The 19,884-nt window shown below is 43.8% G+C and overlaps 1 protein-coding gene across 3 annotated transcripts in view; it reads right to left on the bottom strand.

Annotated features, from left to right (window-relative positions):
- UST (uronyl 2-sulfotransferase) overlaps positions 1-19,884 on the bottom strand; it is a 328,028-nt gene that overhangs the window by 30,257 nt on the left and 277,887 nt on the right. The gene's annotated exons all lie outside the window — the stretch shown is intronic.

Raw genomic sequence — 19,884 nt, 5'->3', positions numbered from 1 at the left:
CTCTGCCTTTGCGTTATAAAACAACTCTATTGACTTCAAAGGTGATTTTTAAAAAAATAATGCAATAGTAAAAGAATTCTTCCTTAACTCCGAACACAGACATTTCCAAGAAGTCAAGCTGCCCAGATCAGTGGGCACTAAATGGGCAGCTCACCACAAGAAAGGCTGACGCCAGCAGAGGTCTCATGCCACACACCAGGGTGCATCATGCCAGGGAACACAGGAACTCAACACTATGACAAATAGACTTTGAAACAACTGTGTTGTTCTCCTTTGAAACTCAAAGAGTCGGGTAACTTGAGCACTTGTTGAAAACCTTACTCCACTAGAGATTGAAAACGAGGAATCGGAGTGCTTAGGAAAGTGCCTTGGAAACTCCGGATTTGTGCATGAGTACATTAGCTCCATTCATCCTTAGCCCCGCTCTGTAAGGTTACTATGCTTCTCTTTCAGACAGGACAAGACTGAAGTCCAGAGAGTTTAAGGAACTGGCTCAGGGTTAAACAGGTGCTACAAACTAGAGCTAGATTTCAAACCCAAGTCTATTGGTTTCAACGCCATGACTTCAACTTGTCTACAAGGAGAGGAGAAGAAAACCTTACTAATAGAAGAAGCTTCATGTGGAAGCGCAGCTCTTAGTTTCCGTTAAGGGCAAGGTGTAGTGAATGAAGCAGGCCCCCAAAGGTTCAGCCAACCTCTAGGCCACATAAAGGGCAGCGGTGGCTCAAACTCTGGTCAGCAGCTCTGGACCAACCTATAACACTGACTGCGTGTGGCCTGCACGATTCCAACCACAAGAAGCCCGAGTCTACTTTTGTTAAACTTCCAGGATAGGGCTGGAGCCATTGCTGCCTACCAGTAGATTCTGTCCACCAAGAAGACTCCCGGCTCCAGAAAGAGGGTCGCAAAGGTGCCCTCCAGACGCACGCACATCCTGAGTACATTAAAACTCTCATGGATTTAATTGGGAAGGAAAATCTCTTCCCAATTCTCTATTGACTATTTCTTGACTGTGGCCTTGAGGAAACAACAGTTATTGCGAGACAACACTGGCACCCAGCCACCTGGTCTCTGTGCTTTCTAGAGTGAGCTGGAGATTTCCCAGAATGCTCTGCAGCAGGATTTCTAGGGGATGGTTATCTTTAGTTAGAACTGAGAGGACGTCAAGCTCCCAAACTCAGGTGACCAACGACATGATGGATGTAAGGCGGTCTATCTCTCTTTAAATTAAAAACAAACAAAAAAACCCAAAACAAAACAAGCAAAAAACCAAACAAAAAACAGCCTATGAAATTTCACAAAGCTGATGAAAAAAAAAACAGAAGACAAAGTTGCCTTGCTCCTGAAGACCTTGCGGCTTTCTTTCAGAGGGTCTGGTTGGCTAAGTTCAGCGTTTCCACCCCCACCCCCCCCAGCCCGACAGAGCCGCTCAATGCGTGAGGTGGCAGCACTGCTCTGGTATCACTGTGGTTTCCAGGGCTGGCGCCCCCTAGCGCCCCTGGGTGGACAAGAAAGTCAAGATGTATATCAGTGTCCCTGGGGACCCTCACCCACACCAAGAAGCACTTCCTGGAGGGTCTTTCCTGAACCCAGCAGGATTAGACACATAACCAGTGCTCAAAAACACGTTTGCTTACACTACTGACTTTGTAGAGCAAACAAATTCCTTCCCCATCTTTCCCTGTAGCACTGTACGTGTAGTAAAAAAGGAAATTTACTAAAACATGAAGGGGAACTTAGGGAAAAATAAGGAATGCAGGGGTATTTTTCAAAAGAAACTAGTTTCATAAAAAGATATACTTTAAAATATATCATTTCTGAGCCTAAAGAGCTAGTTATACATAAGCCTTAACAACCAGAAAAGCCATCCACACTTTCTCTAAAGACTGTGTCCTAGGACTCAACCTCAGAACCCCTAAATCTCTCTAAATCTGAAAATAGTACCAGATCAGTTACAGGCCTAATAAAGAATGGCACTTCCCAACTTACAGGACTTGGCATACTGTTGATGAGACTTTGATTATTTCAGCAATGCCGTGCTCCCTCTAGGGTAAGATTCTTTTCCATTTTATATAAAAAAAATAAAACATTAAGCCTTTGATGCTGGCATATTGGCCTTTTTCTTTTGGGTGGATTTCTTTTCGCAAGCACTTCCTGCCTCACATTAACCTGATATCTAAAGCACGTGTTCCTGGAAGAAGTTTTGCTGTTTGTGCCCAAAGCATTAGGCCTCTGAGCACATTATGAAGCAAACTTGAAAACGACTTGGATCTTTTTTAGGAGCTCTCCAGATGCATTACTGCTTTTCGGTGGGGCTCAGCACTCTCGTCTCTGGTGGTATGAAGTGGGAGCCACAGGCATGTGGCAGACGCCATTTCGCCAATAAATCCCCCGGTTGAATGGCACAGGGAAGACACCGATCACACTACAGTATGAGGTTCGACCTAGAGATGCAGACTTCTGAATAACACTTCATCACCTTCGGAAAACAACACGAGGGAAACTGCAGAGGTAGAGTGTTATTTGGACACCGTGTCCCCTCACTGAGACCAGCGAAAGAGGCAATGAGAGCAAGTGGAAACTACAACCACAGTCCCACAATTGAGGCCACAAATAAGCTACTGTATGCCAACAGAAGTCAGATACTGACAACAGAAAATTTTTTTAAGGGAGAAACATTGACATTTTAAAAGAATATATTACTACATCTTAAGGAACTAGTAGAAATCTCCAGCTGAACAGAGGGAACTGTTTAGCAGAACCCTCATGAAATTGATTTAAGTTTTACAAGGAATTAAGTTACAGTTTTTGACTCTGGACCATTAAGACCAACTGTTCAGCCAAAAAATGTATTTGGGATTTAACATTTTCTTTTGGAAAAACATCTTAAAAGTGACGTATCCTAGTCACTTAAAGGCTGTGAAACTCTATTTTAACAATATGATGGGGCCCACTTTCAACCAAAGCAAAGTTAATAATAATATGGTCTAAGATCAAGACTAGTAACACATGTGGTTTGGTATCTACTTATAGACACTCTGGGAGTTGTGTGGTCTTTCTTGATAGCGATGGGGGCTGATTCTGGGTTGGTGAAAGTAAGCTAATCCTCCATGATCAATGCCAGGAACCAACTCACACGCCCTATTATACTTAGGCAAACAATATCCTATGCTATAATGTGGAAACTAGGACTCTGGCAGAGCCAGAATCACCCTGAGCAAACACAAGACTTCATCACCATTTGGAGCTCTGTATTCTGGTTCTAGAGAAGATGGCCGACCTTAGCTCCTATGCGGATAGTTCTTCTAACTGGGGGCCAGCTCAGTAGCCCTCTTGGTCATGCCCCATCAGATTAGGCCTGTCTGTGTCAAGTGTAAACCCCACAGGGTTTACACTTCTGTGGTAGGGCCCTAAGTCCCACTGAAGGCGCATGTTGTCAGTGAGCGGGCCCTCCTAGGTCCAGCCATTGGAAAGGGAGGGGGGAGGTGTGAGGGGGGAGGCTGAGAGAGCTGGTTTCTCCACACTGCGATTCTCACTGGTCTGGGGCTTGGGAATGCTTATGCAAATCTGAAAATATTCTGCTTCCCAGAAAAAAGCAGGCACACACTTTTTTTTTTTTCATATAAAGTAAATGGGATGGGCCAGTTTAAAGATTTCCTGAAGACCATGTGGTAGCCTTTGGATTCAGAACATTTGCTGTGGGCAGAACAGACAGTTCTATAAACGGTATGGTTTGCTGGGAGGAAGAATGGTGCTGCTCAAAACCCACCCCTCTGCAGAAGGCTCTTATTCTGGTAGCTGGGCCCATGCCTGCGTTTCTACTATTAACAAGTTCTTCCCTCGGACTCCATTAAACCGCAGATGGTGGGTTAGTGTGGTGGTTATGATTGGGTTCAGATCCTGGTGCTGTGTGACCTCGGGCAGGCTACTGGGGTAGAGGGTATATTGCCACACTCTCAGGCCACCAAGACTTCATCCTCTGTTCTTGTTGCTCATATGCTGAATGAGAGTGCCAAAGAGATACAATAATGGACTATAATAAGGTCCAGTGGAAGTTACATCACCTTCCTACTTTTACAGTGCACTAAATTCAGATGCAAAGCAACTTATTTTTTCTTAAGAATCTTTTTAAAACCATTCTCAGTATCCATATAATAAAAAGTATCTACAATTATTTTGTCTAAGGAGTCTTCTTATAACATAGTGATGTGTCACTTAATATCTCATTAAATTTAGTTTACTCTTCTGTAAAATGGAAATAATGAAAGTATCTATGGCCTGACTAGGTGGTGGTGCAGTAGATGGAGTGTCAGACTGCGATGCAGAGGACCCAGGTTCAAAACCCTGAGGTTGTAGGCATGAGCGCAGGCTCAACCGGCTTGAGTATGGGGTCACTGGCTGTACACGGGATCATAGACATGACCCCATGGTCACTGTCTTGAACCCAAAGGTCACTGTCTTGAAGCCCAAAGTCACTGTCTTGAGCCCAAGTTCACTGGCTTGAGCAAGGGGTCATTTGGTCTGCAAGAGCTCCCCGGTCAAGGCACAAAGGAAAAAGCAATCAATGAACAACCAAGGAACCACAATGAAAAACTGATGCTTCTTTTTTTTTTTTTTTCATTTTTCTGAAGCTGGAAACAGGGAGAGACAGTCAGACAGACTCCCGCATGCGCCCGACCGGGATCCACCCGGCACGCCCACCATGGGGCGATGCTCTGCCTACCAGGGGGCGATGCTCTGCCCATCCTGGGCGTCGCCATGTTGCGACCATAGCCACTCTAGCGCCTGAGGCAGAGGCCACAGAGCCATCCCCAGCGCCCGGGCCATCTTTGGTCCAATGGAGCCTTGGCTGCGGGAGGGGAAGAGAGAGACAGAGAGGAAAGCGCGGCGGAGGGGTGGAGAAGCAAATGGGCGCTTCTCCTGTGTGCCCTGGCCGGGAATCGAACCCAGGTCCTCCGCACGCTAGGCCGATGCTCTACCACTGAGCCAACCGGCCAGGGCGAAAAACTGATGCTTCTTATCTCTCTCCCTTCCTGTCTGTCTGTCCCTATCTGTCCCTCTCTCTGACTCTCTCTGTTTCTGTCACACACAAAGAAAGTGTCTATGTCATTGGGTTGTTGTGAAGGTTAAGTTAGGGAGTACACATAAAATGCTTATTATAGTATCTGCCTTCAATATTAATTCAATGAATTTTTGTTGAATTCCTATAATGTGCAGAGCACTGTTCTAGAAGTACTATTGTTATCATTAATAGAAATTATTCTGGACAGGACAAATCATGTGACTGTTAGTTGTTAATACTTCCATACTTCTAGAATTGTCTCTGAGGGACTGGGTCACAGGACAGCTCAATTTTGGGAGAGGACAGTTCTGATCCCAAGGACTATTAGCATGGAGTGGGCGGTTGAGGGAATGTCATACAAGGATACAGGATATCTGGAGGCAGAAATTGGGTCTGGGGAATCTATCTAGAAAGATAGAGTAGGAAGATGCAGAAGAGGAACTTCATTTATGCACAGGGTCTATTCTGGTTATGGGCAAAGCATGACCGGGAGACTTGGGTCTTCAATCATAGGAAAGAACAAATACTGAACAGACAACCAAACTGTGGCGTGTACATTTCACAGTGACCAGGGACTGTATCAATGTTCTCCACCATCATGGAGTCTTCAGGACTCAGCGGAAGGCTGGTGCAGCAGGGGTCCCCAGGACGGGGCGAGACAGCCTCCTGAAGACAAGGAGCATGGACTTAGGGACAAAAGACAGGGACACTCAGCTCCAGGTCCTTTCCTTGACTACTAACCTCAGGATGCCAGTAAGAGCCTGTAAGTCAAATTATCCAGATTTATGCAAATTACCCAGATCTATGCAAATTATCCAGATCTCTGACTTCCCCTCTGCTCTTCTGCAGCACATGCTGCACCTGTCTCACTGGCTGGAGGTCTAACAGGAAGCTTCCCTGCACACACAGAGCCAGCTGAGCACAGCTCTTCCTCGAGGGCAGAGCAGGGCAGCAGGGGCTGGCAGGAGACCCCAAGGCAGGGAGGAACTCGGCCCCACAGACAAGTCTGGTGACTAGTTAGTGGGTTAATATCTCCAAGTGCTCCCACGCTGCCTGGCCCATAGTAGTCGTGATCTCAGTGTTCGTTAAACAAGTGACCCCGTTGCCTCTCCCTGACAGGGAATTTCCTTCCTGGCAAGGATGGGCTTTATCTGTGCTTTACTAAGGAAGGCAAGGTTTCGGTACAACCGATACCCATGGGTCCCTCACAGGAAGGCTCCGTATAGACTGGATCTCAGAGGGAGAAGGAGCACCGTGCAAGGCATTCATGGGACCAAAGAGCATCTCTACTATAGTATATTACAAGTAATAATTAGAAAACACACTCAGATCTTAGAATCAGAATCTGTAAGAAGATACCTCGGGAGTCTTTACCAAGATGCCCCTGAGCGCTTGCAAAGCTGTGCCATGGAGTTGAGTTTTTAGTGCCCCAAGAAATGACACACTTGCCTACAAGGGCTGTATGCCATCAATCAAAGGTTTTCCACTGACTGAACTAAATAAAAAATAAGATTTCACTTTTACAGTGCTTATCTGTGACTAGCTAGATATTTTTCAGAAAAAAATAGTACAAATAATACAAATAAAAATCAGATCAAAATAATGGCCACAAAAAATCCAGACAACTGAAAATTAAAATTTTATGCTAAAACTATATGATATACTAAAGAAATGAAACTTGTTTCAATACTCTATTTAAAAGTTCTGACTTGTGTTGAGCAAGCCCTGCCCAGAAGGGCCCCAGGGACAGTTGCTTATGTTCAGTCACTGTGCAATTGCCCTCTTCCCGCTCTCCTCCGTGTCTTCTGATCATGAAAGTGGAAGAGGCCACTAAGCACACAGTGTGTGGAGCCAGACAAGCTCTGTGTCACCAGCTGAGAGACCTCAGACCCAGACTGCCAGGTGTACTTTCTCCCTTGTAGAATGTGGACAATATTTAGCTTCCCACGCCACTGTGCCGACAAGGAGTATGCAAATAGAGCATGGAGCACAGTGCCTGGACATAGCCAGGGCGTAGTACACTGGCCACATGCAATACATGCTTGCTATAGCAAAGGCAGACAACACGGAAAGTCTAAAGGAGCAAGAAAAACTACCCGAAATCCATCAGCACAATTGACAACTGCTATTCTTTGGTGTCTTTTTTCCCAGTTTGTTCTTCTAAGCATATTGTATTATTGTATTGTGTGTATGTGTGCTATAAACAAGTATAAGTATTAAATAATACAAATATATATATATCACATACATATATATATGTGATATATATATATATATATATATATATATATATATATATATATATAATGTTGAGTCTGATTTTTCAAGATTGTTTTTCTGAGTATTTTCCAATGTTGCCAGTTTTTCAAAACAGAATTCCAATGGCCTCATAATATTTCTTGGTAGCACTGTAGAGTCACTTGTGTAAATTTCTCTAAATGTCAGATGCTGGCCTTCCCTTTGCCTGACAGAGAGCTGTCTGGTGTGGAGGGCAGTGCTTGTCTTTGTTCAGATCCGGCTCTACTACCTGCTGGCTGCTTCCAACACGAGCAGGTCTTATCTTATTGTCACCGAGTCTCCAGATCTCCCTCTGGAAATGGGGCTGAAGAGGACTCCTCCCTGTGTCCATTTCTTAGGGCTGTTTGGGAAGTTAGAAACCCCAAATCAAGGCATCCACGAGGCTGTGCTCCCTCCAGAGGCTTGGGGGAAGAATTCTTCTTGCTAACTTCTGGGGTTTGCCGACAACCTTAGCACTCCTTGGCTTGTGGCAGCATAACTCCAATCTCTGCCTCCTTCTTCCCCATGTCTCTGAACCTCTCTCTTGATAAAGATATCATTTATTGGATCTAACCCTTCTTCAGCCACCGTGACTCACTGTGACATGATTATATCTGCAAGGGCCATTTTCAAATAAGGTCATGATCACAGATACAGGGGGTTGGGACATCAACATATGTATTTTTGTGGGGAACACAATCCAACTTAAGACACTACCTAACAGAGTTGGGAGGAAGCAGTGAGCCAACGGGTACTTTACTAACGGTTCAAACGCTATCCTAGTGTGAATCGCCACTTTGAAAGGTTTTAGGTGAAAAGGGCACCAGTTTTAGGAAGGCAGAGTTTCAGGGTATCACATCTCTTTGAGTTTGGATGTAAGACCGTTGCTATGTAACAGAACTTTGAAGCCCAGGAGGTGAAGCCAGAGGGAAGAATCTCCCTGCCTCATAAACCCCAAAAGTCTTAGGAGTGGTCTCGTCCATTGGATGGCTTCCCATCTCACTGCTCTGGGCCGCCCAGGCCAGTAGAAGAATCTACATCGATGTGTCTCAAATGGTCTCTGATTTTCCCTCTTATAATCCGTCTCAGATAAATGCCTTTGTAAAAACTACAATAAAAACAAGTCATTAAAAAATGGTCACAGCCATGCTAAATTACCATCCAAGCTTCTGAAGGCTAATTCTCAATTTCTGCCCTTGTCTCATCCTGGGCTGGTAGAAAACAGCTTGCGGATGGGCACCGGTCCTCAGACCACACTTAGAGAAGCAGTGCTCGGGCTGTGGCCAAGGCCACTGTGACCCGGGGGGCCCAGCTAACTGATTCCCAGCCTCCCGCCCCATTCCAGGGGGTGTGCCAGACGGGGAAAACAAACACACCTCCCACACCTGAGCCTCAGTGTTTACTTTGAGTTTGTTTTCCCACTGACTTACTTTCCTTTCAGTCTGGGCTTTAAAAACCACTCTCTGAGTGAGCGCAGGAGATCCCAGCCCTCCCAACACCACGGCTCATATGGAATGCATTTAGAGACGGGAAAACACTCGAACCGAGCGGTTATACGATTTTGAACGGGCTTGGACATGGCGTGGCTGGAATTTCAGAGCTGGCTTTTGTTTGCATTCGTCATGAAACATTTGTTATATGAGCTGCTGCTACTGCTACTAAGGCAGCTGCTGCCGAGAAGCCCTCTCAATGGCTGCTTTTTCTTCTGGACATTAGCTGACGGACGGTGTTCTCGAACTGAGGCCCTTGACTCTCAGGGCTCGGAGCTATCCTTGCCTTGCGTCAGGGGAGCGACACGTGACAGCACAGGAAATGCAGACGCAATTTCCGCCAAGTTACTTTGGGATGCAGCTTTGGATGGTGGAGCCCTCTGCCGCGGATGCTGAGAGTGTCTTTTTATCAGTTCTTGTAACTTCCGTTCTCTCACATGGAAGAGGTCGCTGGTTTAGTCTTCAAGGTTATTCAAAAAACATAGCAGTATGGAGTCTCATTATTGCAACATCGTTCAGTAAAAACTCCCTGGGGTTTAATTAATCAATGATTGTGAATGGATCTTGTTTTCTGTTTGGCTGTGTTGCTTTTGAAATTTCATCAGTACTGTTTTCACCGAGACACAGATGCTGAAGGCGGCGCTGTGGGAGCCCGCTTCACGTGGCAGCTATGCATCTGTCACGTGACAGGAACGTCTGTGAGGGATCTAGTTAGGAGCTGTCAACACAACACTGGCTGTCGGGATCTTAAGGTGCAGGTATGCAGGACATTCCCAGCTAAATGCAGTAGGCTGGTTACATGCCTTCAATGCCTCTCCTTTGAAAAACGTCACAATTTTATAAAAGACTGCATGACCACAGGACAAGAAACTGGAGAGGGATGTCAGAGGAAGACATCAACCAGTTTCTGGAAGGTGAAAAACAGTCAGAGGAGGCACTGGCCATGGCAGAGCGGAAGAAGCATGTGCGAAGTGTTGGCAGAAGGGGATATACGTGAGGAGTGACGGCTCCCCCTGCAGAACCCCTGAGAGACAGAGGGGAGGCACAAAGTATCCCAGACCAAAGCAGAGCATGAGGCGGGCAGCCTGGGTGTGAAGCTGTTGGCCCCACACCTACCCCCCCCCCCCAGCCAGCTATCTTGTGAGGCTTCTTACCCCCACTCTCCAGGGCATTCTCCATTGCCTGGGAGGGGGCAAGCTTAGGATTTGTCTCCAAAGAACTTGGGCAGAGGCTCCAGACTGATTTGCTAACCCAGAGGAGAGAAAGGAGAGGCATGAGCTAAAATAAGGACAATTAAGTGAATGGTGCAGTGAAATGTGGACCTTCACCTGCTCTTGTTCCCACACCTACAACCAGACCTATGCCCCAATCCCCTACCCCAACCTCACCTCTCATCCCCCCAGCAAATGTTTGGGGAATTCTTCAGCGGGGGAGCATTCGGATTAAGCACCAGAGAAAAAAGACCTACAATCAACTAACAAATGTTTCTTTTTTTCCCCCCAGCAAACTTTCTATTGCTGCCTGGCCATCCCAAGTAGAGTCCATTAGTCCATAAGCCCCTCCCATCGCTCAGCCCTCTCTTTAGTGAGTTCTTGACTGCCTCTCTCTCAAACACGAATTCTGACAAAGATCACCAGGGGGAAACCTTTGGGCTGGAAGAGGCCCAAACCAAATGGAACAGTGAAGAGAAACCTGGAGCAGACAGAGCTAACACAGGGAATCAGTAAAACCCTCCCCAAATCGCTGTAATTCTCAGAGATTTAATGTGATATTGCAGCTAATAATTTAGAACAAGATATTATGTAAAAAGAAAAAAATATTTTAAAAGAGTCCTTGGAAAATAAAAATATTCAATAAAATGATAGGATATAAAATGAGGGACTTGTTCCCAGATTAAAAAAAAAAAAGGAAGAGATGAAAATTTAGAGAGAAAAAAATAAAGCATGCAGAAGGATGAGTCCAGGAGTTCAAATATCTGACCAACGGCACCCCAGAAATGAAACAGAGAAAGTGGTGGTGATAAAAATCACCAAAGAAATAAAACAAGAAAAATTTCCAGAAATGAAAAAAAAAAAAAAAAAGAAGTGAATGTTAAGCTGGAAAGTTATCGACTGGGTATTCAGCACGCTGAGAATACTGTTACATAAATTCACAAAAGAAATAAAGGGAAGAAAGAGAGAACATGAAAAAGTCAGAGAAAAAGAAGTGGAAGGTAGAATGCGTGTATGAGGAAACCCCTCCTTACAGTGGCAGTCCAATGAGAGGGTAGCATACTGAGATCTTCAAACATGCAGTGACTCAGAGAACTGACCACCTCCCATGCATCTCTGATCAGAAAGCAACATGGCAATATCTAGGAATAAAAATGGGTTATTAAATCAAGAAATAGAATCTATGGCAGGGGTCCCCAAACTTTTTACACAGGGGGCCAGTTCACTGTCCCTCAGACTGTTGGAGGGCCAGACTATAAAAAAATATGAACAAATCCCTGTGCACACTGCACATATATTATTTTAAAGTAAAAAAACAAAACGGGAACAAATACAATATTTAAAATAAAGAACGAGTAAATTTAAATCAACAAATTGACCAGTATTTCAATGGGAACTATGCTCCTCTCACTGACCACCAATGAAAGAGGTGCCCCTTCTGGAAGTGCGGTGGGGGCCAGATAAATGGCCTCAGGGGCCTCAGGGGGCCGCATGTGACCCGCGGGCCGTAGTTTGGGGACCTCTGATCTATGGGATTCAAGAGCCCAGGGATCCAACACGGAAGTGTGGTGAAGGGAAATTGCCAAAGGACAGCTGTGCAGGGCGTCTGAGTAATCAGCCAGATCGAAGCAGGGGGTAGAGCTCTGAGTGGGGGAGGGGAGTGGTTCCAGGAGGTAGGGGCAACAAAAATGGATATACTTATCTGGTAATAATATTGAAAAAACTGTCAAAAGTAATATGGATACAACAGAACTAATGGCACAGGTGAAAATTTTGAAATGCATAAATAAATCTAAGCAAATGAAAAAAAGAAATAAAATACCCAAGGCAATAATTAATTCCAGAAAAAACAAGTTATGCAAGAAATGAAACAAAATGACAGCATGTTACTCGGATCTGCAACAAACAATTGTATAGAATCACAGTAATATAAACAGGCATCATACATCTAAAACGTGGATATATTCAAAGTAGGAAGTCTGGGGGGATCGTAGAGGTTAGAGTGATAGAATAAGAGAAGCAAAAACAATGTCTCAAATAAATAAATCAAGAAGCAGCAGCCCGTGCATACTAGTTATAAATAGTGCAGAGATTATCAGAAGAAACCGCTAACTGACTGTGTCGAGTGTTTGCCTCTGCAAAACAGGCTTCCTGACAGGGAGGGCTGGAGCTGGAAGCCGCTGCTTTTCATTATGTGCACTTTAGTGCTGTTTCATTTTTAATTATATGCACATAATAGTTTAATACATAAACTAGAGTTAGAAAACACGGAGGTAAAATTCTAGGAACACATGTCCTGAAAAATAATTTCAGTGGTGTTTGGCTCAACACAGCAGCTGAAATAAGTCCTAGCAGCACACGGTAAAAAAGGGGAAGGTGAGATTTTCCCTCCGGTCAGGGTATCTGAAACCTTTACTCAACAAACAAAACTCTCCACTCTCATCCGTGGGGAATCACACTAGATTTCCCTGTGGGCTTGTGCACACGAAATGCATGCGCTTAATATAGCCCGCAGGGCGCCACAAAGCCCGGCAGTGTTTGAGCACAGGTGTGTTTGCAGTTTGTCGCCGTCTTCTTCCACGGTCCAGTTGCATTTGCAAGATGTGGAAAACCAGGGCATTATATGTTGATAAAAATGTCTGAGCTATTGAGAAAAAAAAAATAACTCAGACAAGGAAATCACACTTTTAATTTGAAAAAGACTGAGGCAAACACAAATAGAAGCTTCCATGGTAAAGCGCTGAGTCATGCAAAGTGGGTAAGGGTTGTTTGTCACCCCAGCTGGGGGTACATTTTGTGAGCAAAGAATGTCAGGGTGGCGAGGCCATGAGCCAAAGGCACGAAGACAGCTCTGAGATTGTCTGCCTCTTGCTCTTTCCACGTCACCGCATGGATCCCTGGGGTGACAGGGACATTGGTAAGAAAGAACAGGGTCACAGGGTCTTTTATAAAGATCAGCCATCACCTTATGGGTCAGATCTCTCTTTGAATGCTCTTGGGCCAGGCTTCAGAAGCATTTCAGCTTTGAAGAGTTTATCAGGAAAGTCCAGAAATTGAAATCCGTGGTGACTAATTTCACCCTTAGTAATACTCTTACTCAGTGCAAAGCATATTACTGTCAAACTCAACTAAAAACTGCTCAAAGTAGAAGTGATTAAACTCTAAAGAAGAAAAAATTCACCTCTGCATGCAGATATTGTTAGCTATGTTTACAGTTGGGGAAATGAATCATAAAAATGCACGCCCCCACGCCTAGCCACACTGTGGGGGGCCTTCAGAGTTCTCCAGAGGATGAGGCTGGGACCTAGATTAGATCAATTTCCCAGGGTGGAAGGTGGGGGGGCTGGGGAAAATTTCTGTAATTTTGATCCCAAGGGCTCCTAGAGAGGGAAGCCAGGAAGATCAGAGCCAGTTCAGGGAGCCACAGCCAGCTCATGCCTGGGTCAGGGAGTGACTGGTAACAGAGTGGGAGTCCGTGCTGGTGGACCAAGGGGGGACTCTACGTGGTCAGGCAGGGAAGTAGTGATGTCTGGAGACGTGCTGTGGAATCCCCCTGGGACAGTGCAGAGCCAGTGGGAGCCAGTGAGTGCCCTCGGCTGGACATCAGGCGAGGAGACTGGGGGAAAAGCACGGCGGAGAAAGCCCGGCCCAGGACCTGGGAACCTAGCAGCACCCTGAGGCACTGGTGGGAAGTGTGGGATCCTTGGGTGGTGGTCAGGTTTGGCAGAGGGCAGGAAAATGGGGGTGGTGGTGACACATGGCCCTCTGTGGCTTGGCCACTGGTTCTGAGATTGGTATGAGTGACTCAGGCTCAGGTTGTACCACATAGAGAGCAGAGACCTGCCGCTACTTCCCCTGCCTGGGGCAGGGCTGTCTTAGCAGCAGGGTGACTGAGCCATGAGGCAGCGGGCACGCAGCTCCGCAGCTCCGAGAGGCAGGGTCAGCAGGTGACGGCAGGACCTTTCCTCATGCCCCCCACACTCTGGGGACTTCTGTGCCTCCACACCTCCGTGCCTGCACTCATGCCTTCTTTTCTGCCTCAGATGCCCCCTTACATGTCCACTCAGCGAACACCTGTGTGCCCTTCAAGGCCTGACACACGTACCCGCACTGGGCAGTGTGCGTGGTGGCTTCCGGGCTGGACACTGTTTTCTTTTTCTTTTTTACACAGCTCTTCCCCAAGACTGGCAGACTGTAGACACTTCAACATTTGCTGAGTGTGTTTGCTGAATTGTTCTGGTATTTTCAGATTAGACTTGTTATTTAGATATCAGTTTTCACAGAAGAGAAATATTTTTGGAACGTTTTGACTAGAAAATCAATGCCTGTAAATTATCCCAATTTTTATGTTCATCTTAGGTAATAACATGGGAGACGCTTCTTCCTGGACAAGAGATGGTCCCGAGGCAAGAGTAAATTTAATAAGCAAGTACAGAAAAAATCCATTAAAAATACAATTCAAGGTAATTCTTATTTCTAATAAAATGAACAAGTACAGTTGAAATGGGTCAAAATTGTAGCATATATAATTATGCTACAATTTAAGCTTTCATAAAGCCAATTAAACACATCCAGAGGCTGAATCCTGACGAGGAGGCAACATTTCTGCAAGCTGAATAAAGCTCTCCATCTGTGGTTATAGAGTTCCTTTGGGAAAGTATTCCCTCCCGAAGATCTAAGCATTTAGGAGTTCATTTAAACAGGCATTTACCTTATATGTAAATTTTAGCTATTTACCCAACATATACGGTTAAAATGGTTATATGCTATCAGTTCTCATTTTTAAATACTATTTTCAAAGTCTAGCAATACTGTTCCCTACCACCCCCCAGCCCCCACCAGAAAGGTACCAAATGCTGTCAAATGGACCCATTTTCAAAATTATTTTCTATGCGGATGACCACACACTGGCTTAAGATAATGCCTTAGTGATCTGTGATGATTTCTGAACTTGCATTCCTCTGTGAACAAGATAATCTGTAAGAGTGCTGGCGAGGATGTGGAGAAAAGGGAACCTTTGTGCACTGTGGGTGGGAAGGCACACTGGTGCAGCTACTGTGAAAACCAGTATGGAGGTTCCTCAAAGAATTAAAAAAAAGAACTGCTTTAGGACTCAGTGATTCCACTTCTGGGTATATATCCAGAGAAAGCCAAAATACTAATTCAAAAGAATATACGTACCGTAATGTTCACTGCAGTATTATTTACAATAGTCATGCTATGGAAGTAACCCAAGTGCCCGTCAATATACAAGTGGATAAAAAAGTTCTGGTAACATATACAATGGAATATTGCTCATCCATAAAAAAGACATCTTACCATTTGCAACAACATGGATGGACCTAGAGGATATTATGCTAAGTGACATAAAACAGACAGAGAAAGACAAACATCATAAGATTTTACTTATATGTGAAATCCAAAAAACAGAAAAAGACATAGACCCAGAGAACAGACCGATGGTTGACAGAGGGGAAGGGGGTTGGGGAGCTGGGTAGAAAAGGTGAGGGGATTGAGAACTACAAATCGGTAGTTACAAAACATTGAATGTAAGCTGTAATTTAAATTTTTTAAAAAACAATCTATAGATTTTATTTTAAGCTCTTACCTTCTGCTGCAACATAGAGTATAAGGGTTTAATTCCCAATAACCTCTGAGTTAGTTTTTAAATCTGAAGAACCTTGAGAAAGTCACCGTTCATGGTGCTAGTTCTGGGGACAGTAGCTTGAATGTCTGCGGTCACTTAGGACCTGGTAACTGTGGGCAAATTAGTTGTTCAACCTCTTGGGAGTCTCAGCTTCCTTGTTTAGTAAACGAGACAAAGACTACTTGTTTTCCTCACCTTCTCAGGATTCGCGTAAGAATCAAATGGGATCCTCCCTCTGCAAGGGCTTTATAAACTGCAAATTGCTATGCAAATTATTATTGTTTAGGAACTGCTACTGCGTTTATAATCCAAAACTATTCCCTTTAGATGGGACTGCTGTGTATAAAGGAGTTTAGTTGTTTGAATGGATGTACACACACACACTCTCTCTCTCTGTCCAGGGTCAACATGATTAGACTCTGGCCTGGGACATGTCTGCAGAAAAACAAGTCATTATGGAGAATCTTGATGTAGATGAGCCACGTGCAGGAGAATACAGACCAATTTTTGTAAATGAGAACTGAGTTCTCTGAATAACGTCATTGGTGCCTGTAGATGTATGGTATGAATCCCTCCCGGGCAGGAGCTGTGGCTAGGTCCAGGTTCCAGACTGATTTGAGTTTTGTGGTAGCACAGAGCAACAGGAAATAGGAAGTAAAAACAGAAATGAAAGGCGAAAGACAGCAACGGTTTCACCCAGATGCTGCAGAATGATGGGTTATTTTTATAGAGCCAGAGCTGATGGTATACAGTAGTCCTCCCTTATCCATAATTTTGTTTTCTATGGCTTCAGGGTCAACCAGGGGGGTGAAAAATATTTCTGGATACTCCAGAAATAAACAATTCATAAGTTTCAAATTGTGCGCTGTTCTGCATGGCATGATGAAATTGCCTCTGTCCAGCCTGGGACATGAATCACTCCTTTGTCTAAGAGGTCTACTCTGTATATGCTATTCGCCTGTTAGTCACTTATCAAGTCAATGGTCTTCCAATCAACAGTATTCAAGTAACTCTTATTTCACTTAATGATGGCCCCAAAGCTCAAGAGTAGCCATGTTGGCCATGCAGCTATGCCACAGAGAAGTCATAAAGTGCTTCTTTTAAGTAAAAAGGCAAGCCCAGAAAATATTTTTTAGAGGGGGAGAGACCACATTCACATAACTTTCATTACAGTGTATTGTTATCATCGTTCTATTTTGTTATTGTTCATCTCTTACTGTGCCTATTTTATAGAAAAGTATGTACTGGATAAAACATAGTACATATAGGGTTCAGTAATAGCCACTGTTTCAAGATTTCAGTGGGGGTCTTAGGAGGCATCCCCTATAGATAAGGGGGACCACTGTATATATTTTTTAACCCACATAAACTTATTGTAAAACTCCATCCCTCTTCTTCCCCCAATTAGCTCTCATATTACATAATTTGGACTACTGCACTCAATTGTACTTGGAATACTTTGATATTGAGGATCCCAGTTGTAGGCCCTAAACTGAGCCTCACTGTACATCTGTGTCCAAGCCTTGTGTAAACTCCTGTCTGCAGAAGCAAACTCGGTATTAGGAAACCACAAGTACTTCCTTGAGAAAATGGAGTGACACCGCCACCTGCTGGACAAAGTTTAATTCATTCACAGCGTTCAGAGGGACGTAATTCTGCACGTGGAATACAAACGGAAGGTTTTTTAAAGAACTGAATTTAAGGATCTTACTTAAAATAAAAAACTCCATTAACTCTTTGGACACCCATCTTATGTCTACCAAATAACATGGTGTACAACAGTCTGAAAATTCAATGGTCAGCACAAGTTAATGGCAATTGGCACCAATCACATCTCAACGGCGGTGTTCATTTCATGTGGAAATCGTAACTTTCTGATATTTCTGGTAAGAGTTCAGGCGTAAAAACAGATAGTTAAAAAAAAAACAAAACAAAACAGTGACTTGGATGATGTGTGTTTTTCAAGTCCCTAAGAGTGGCACTGTAGCAATAGTTTCAGTAAATTTATTACCCATGATTGTTTCAAGGACAAGGTGTTGGCCAGAATATAGCTGTCCCCTTCTCTTAAGTTAGGACTACTGAAGATATTATTTCCTAAAGGTGTACAATTTCATAGTCACAGGTCAGCTATAACTAGTCAGATAAGTCAAGGTCCACCACCTCCTAGCTCTTTCTCCCTCTCTCTCATGCAGAAATTACAAAGGAAGCCTGAAGTCCTATTTTTGTCACAGACACAGACTCTATCTCTCTCCCTTGATGTAACTGGCAAGCCAATTATTGAATCCTTATCATATATTAAGCTCTGAGCTAAGGGCTTTACATAGATTTGATCAGGCACATCTCCCAACCTTGTGAAGCAGACAGTATTGTTTATGCATATTATACAGGTGGGGAAACTGAGGCTTAGAGGGGTTATGCCTTGCCTCTGGTTATATAGTTGATGAGTGGAGGAGCAGCTGTAATGCCTAGGCTGTCTGTCTAGTTGAGAACCTGTGCTCTAATCATTATGATATCCTGTCTTCTCAACAAAAATGCATAAGGTATGCACAGAAAGGCCTGGATATTGGGACCAGAGAGTTTAAATTGGGATCCCTGTCTCCATCACTTCAATATCTTTGGTTACAGGGAAGAACCGATTCTGAGCAAGTAACTCTCCATCCAGGATTCTCTCATGTCCTCTAGGTGGCGATAGCCCCCATAACTAAACTTGGAAAATATTAAGTAAGGCAATGGGGACCATTCAAAGTTTTTACTGGAGGCTAGAAGGAAATCACCCTAAAACTTTTGCTAAAAATGAAAGGTAGAAAGAGAAGCCTTTAAAAATTCTATATGATACTTTAGCAATATAATAATACAGACCTTAGAGATCACCCACCCAAAGCTGCACTTGCTCTGGGTCATATGGGCAGAACTGTAGCAGAAAAGAGGACTAGAAGTCTATTCTAATATCCAATTCACTGTCTGGACGCTAGGTGGCGCTATTAAACTAGAACTGCTCAGTTCCTTGCCAAGTCAAAGGTTTATCAGGGGTAGTCAACATTTTTATAACTACCGCCCACTTTTGTATCTCTGTTAGTAGTAAAATTTTCTAACCGCCCACCGGTTCCACAGTAATGGTGATTTATAAAGTAGGGAAGTAACTTTATAAAATTTATAAAGCAGAGTTACAGCAAGTTAAAGCATATAATAATAATTACTTACCAAGTACTTTATGTCGAATTTTTGCTAAGTTTGGCAGAATAAATCTTTATAAAACAACTTACTATAGTTAAATCTGTCTTTTTATTTATACTTTGGTTGCTCCACTACCGTCCACCATGAAAGCTGGAACGCCCACTAGTGGGCAGTAGGGACCAGGTTAACTACCACTGGTTTAGATAGATGAAGGGCATTTATATAATGACTATTCCTGTGACAAATATGCATTTAATCTGTCTTCAATTTTTTAAAATTTATTTTGGCCTTTAACACCTCTGTGATTTTATCTCCAAAGGAAATTATGACCAACAAAATACTGATAGCTCACAGCATGTCAGTTTTTAAGATCTAAGAAGGGAAAGTATTCTTGACCACGTTAATACTCATCGCTCAGAAACATGAGTTCTGCCTGTCTCCCATTTTGGTGGATGACTATGGATCATTCTCTCACATTCTTTGGGCTGTCTTCAGTTTCGCATTTTAAAGAGGGAAGCCATGAGCAAATGTAATCAAGACTGATCAACTAGAAATAAGACTCCATAGGTTAAACCAGGGAGGACGCTCTTAACCAGTAAATCTGTTTGGGCCTTGGTTCTCCCCCTTAGACTCATACCCAGGTGGGGGGAGATTACTGAGCACTCACTGCCCCCTTGCTGGTAAGAAACACCTGAAGTGTCCTCGTCATAATCCAGCATGCTAAAACTTCCATTGTAATTCTATCTTAATTCTTATTATCATAAACTTCTTCTGAGATACACTCACTGAGTCTGCACAAAAATGCAGACTTTAATATAAAATAACTTTAACAAAACCATTTCTAATGATTAAGCTTCTGAAATACGTTTTTTAGGAAAAAAATCTACTTGTCAGCACACCTGCGCATGAGATATGAAGAGAGGATGGCCAATCGTCAAGCTGTTATTTAGGGAAGAAGTTGTTAACTTCTCTAAACGGCGGGTTATTGGAACAAGTTGTACTGATTGGAAAGAATTAAAGAAT

This window comes from Saccopteryx bilineata, chromosome 12 (assembly GCF_036850765.1).
Source record: "Saccopteryx bilineata isolate mSacBil1 chromosome 12, mSacBil1_pri_phased_curated, whole genome shotgun sequence".
Classification (NCBI taxonomy): domain Eukaryota; kingdom Metazoa; phylum Chordata; class Mammalia; order Chiroptera; family Emballonuridae; genus Saccopteryx; species Saccopteryx bilineata.
The sequence above is the reverse complement of the archived record's forward strand: the minus strand, read 5'-3'. Positions and strand labels throughout refer to the sequence as shown.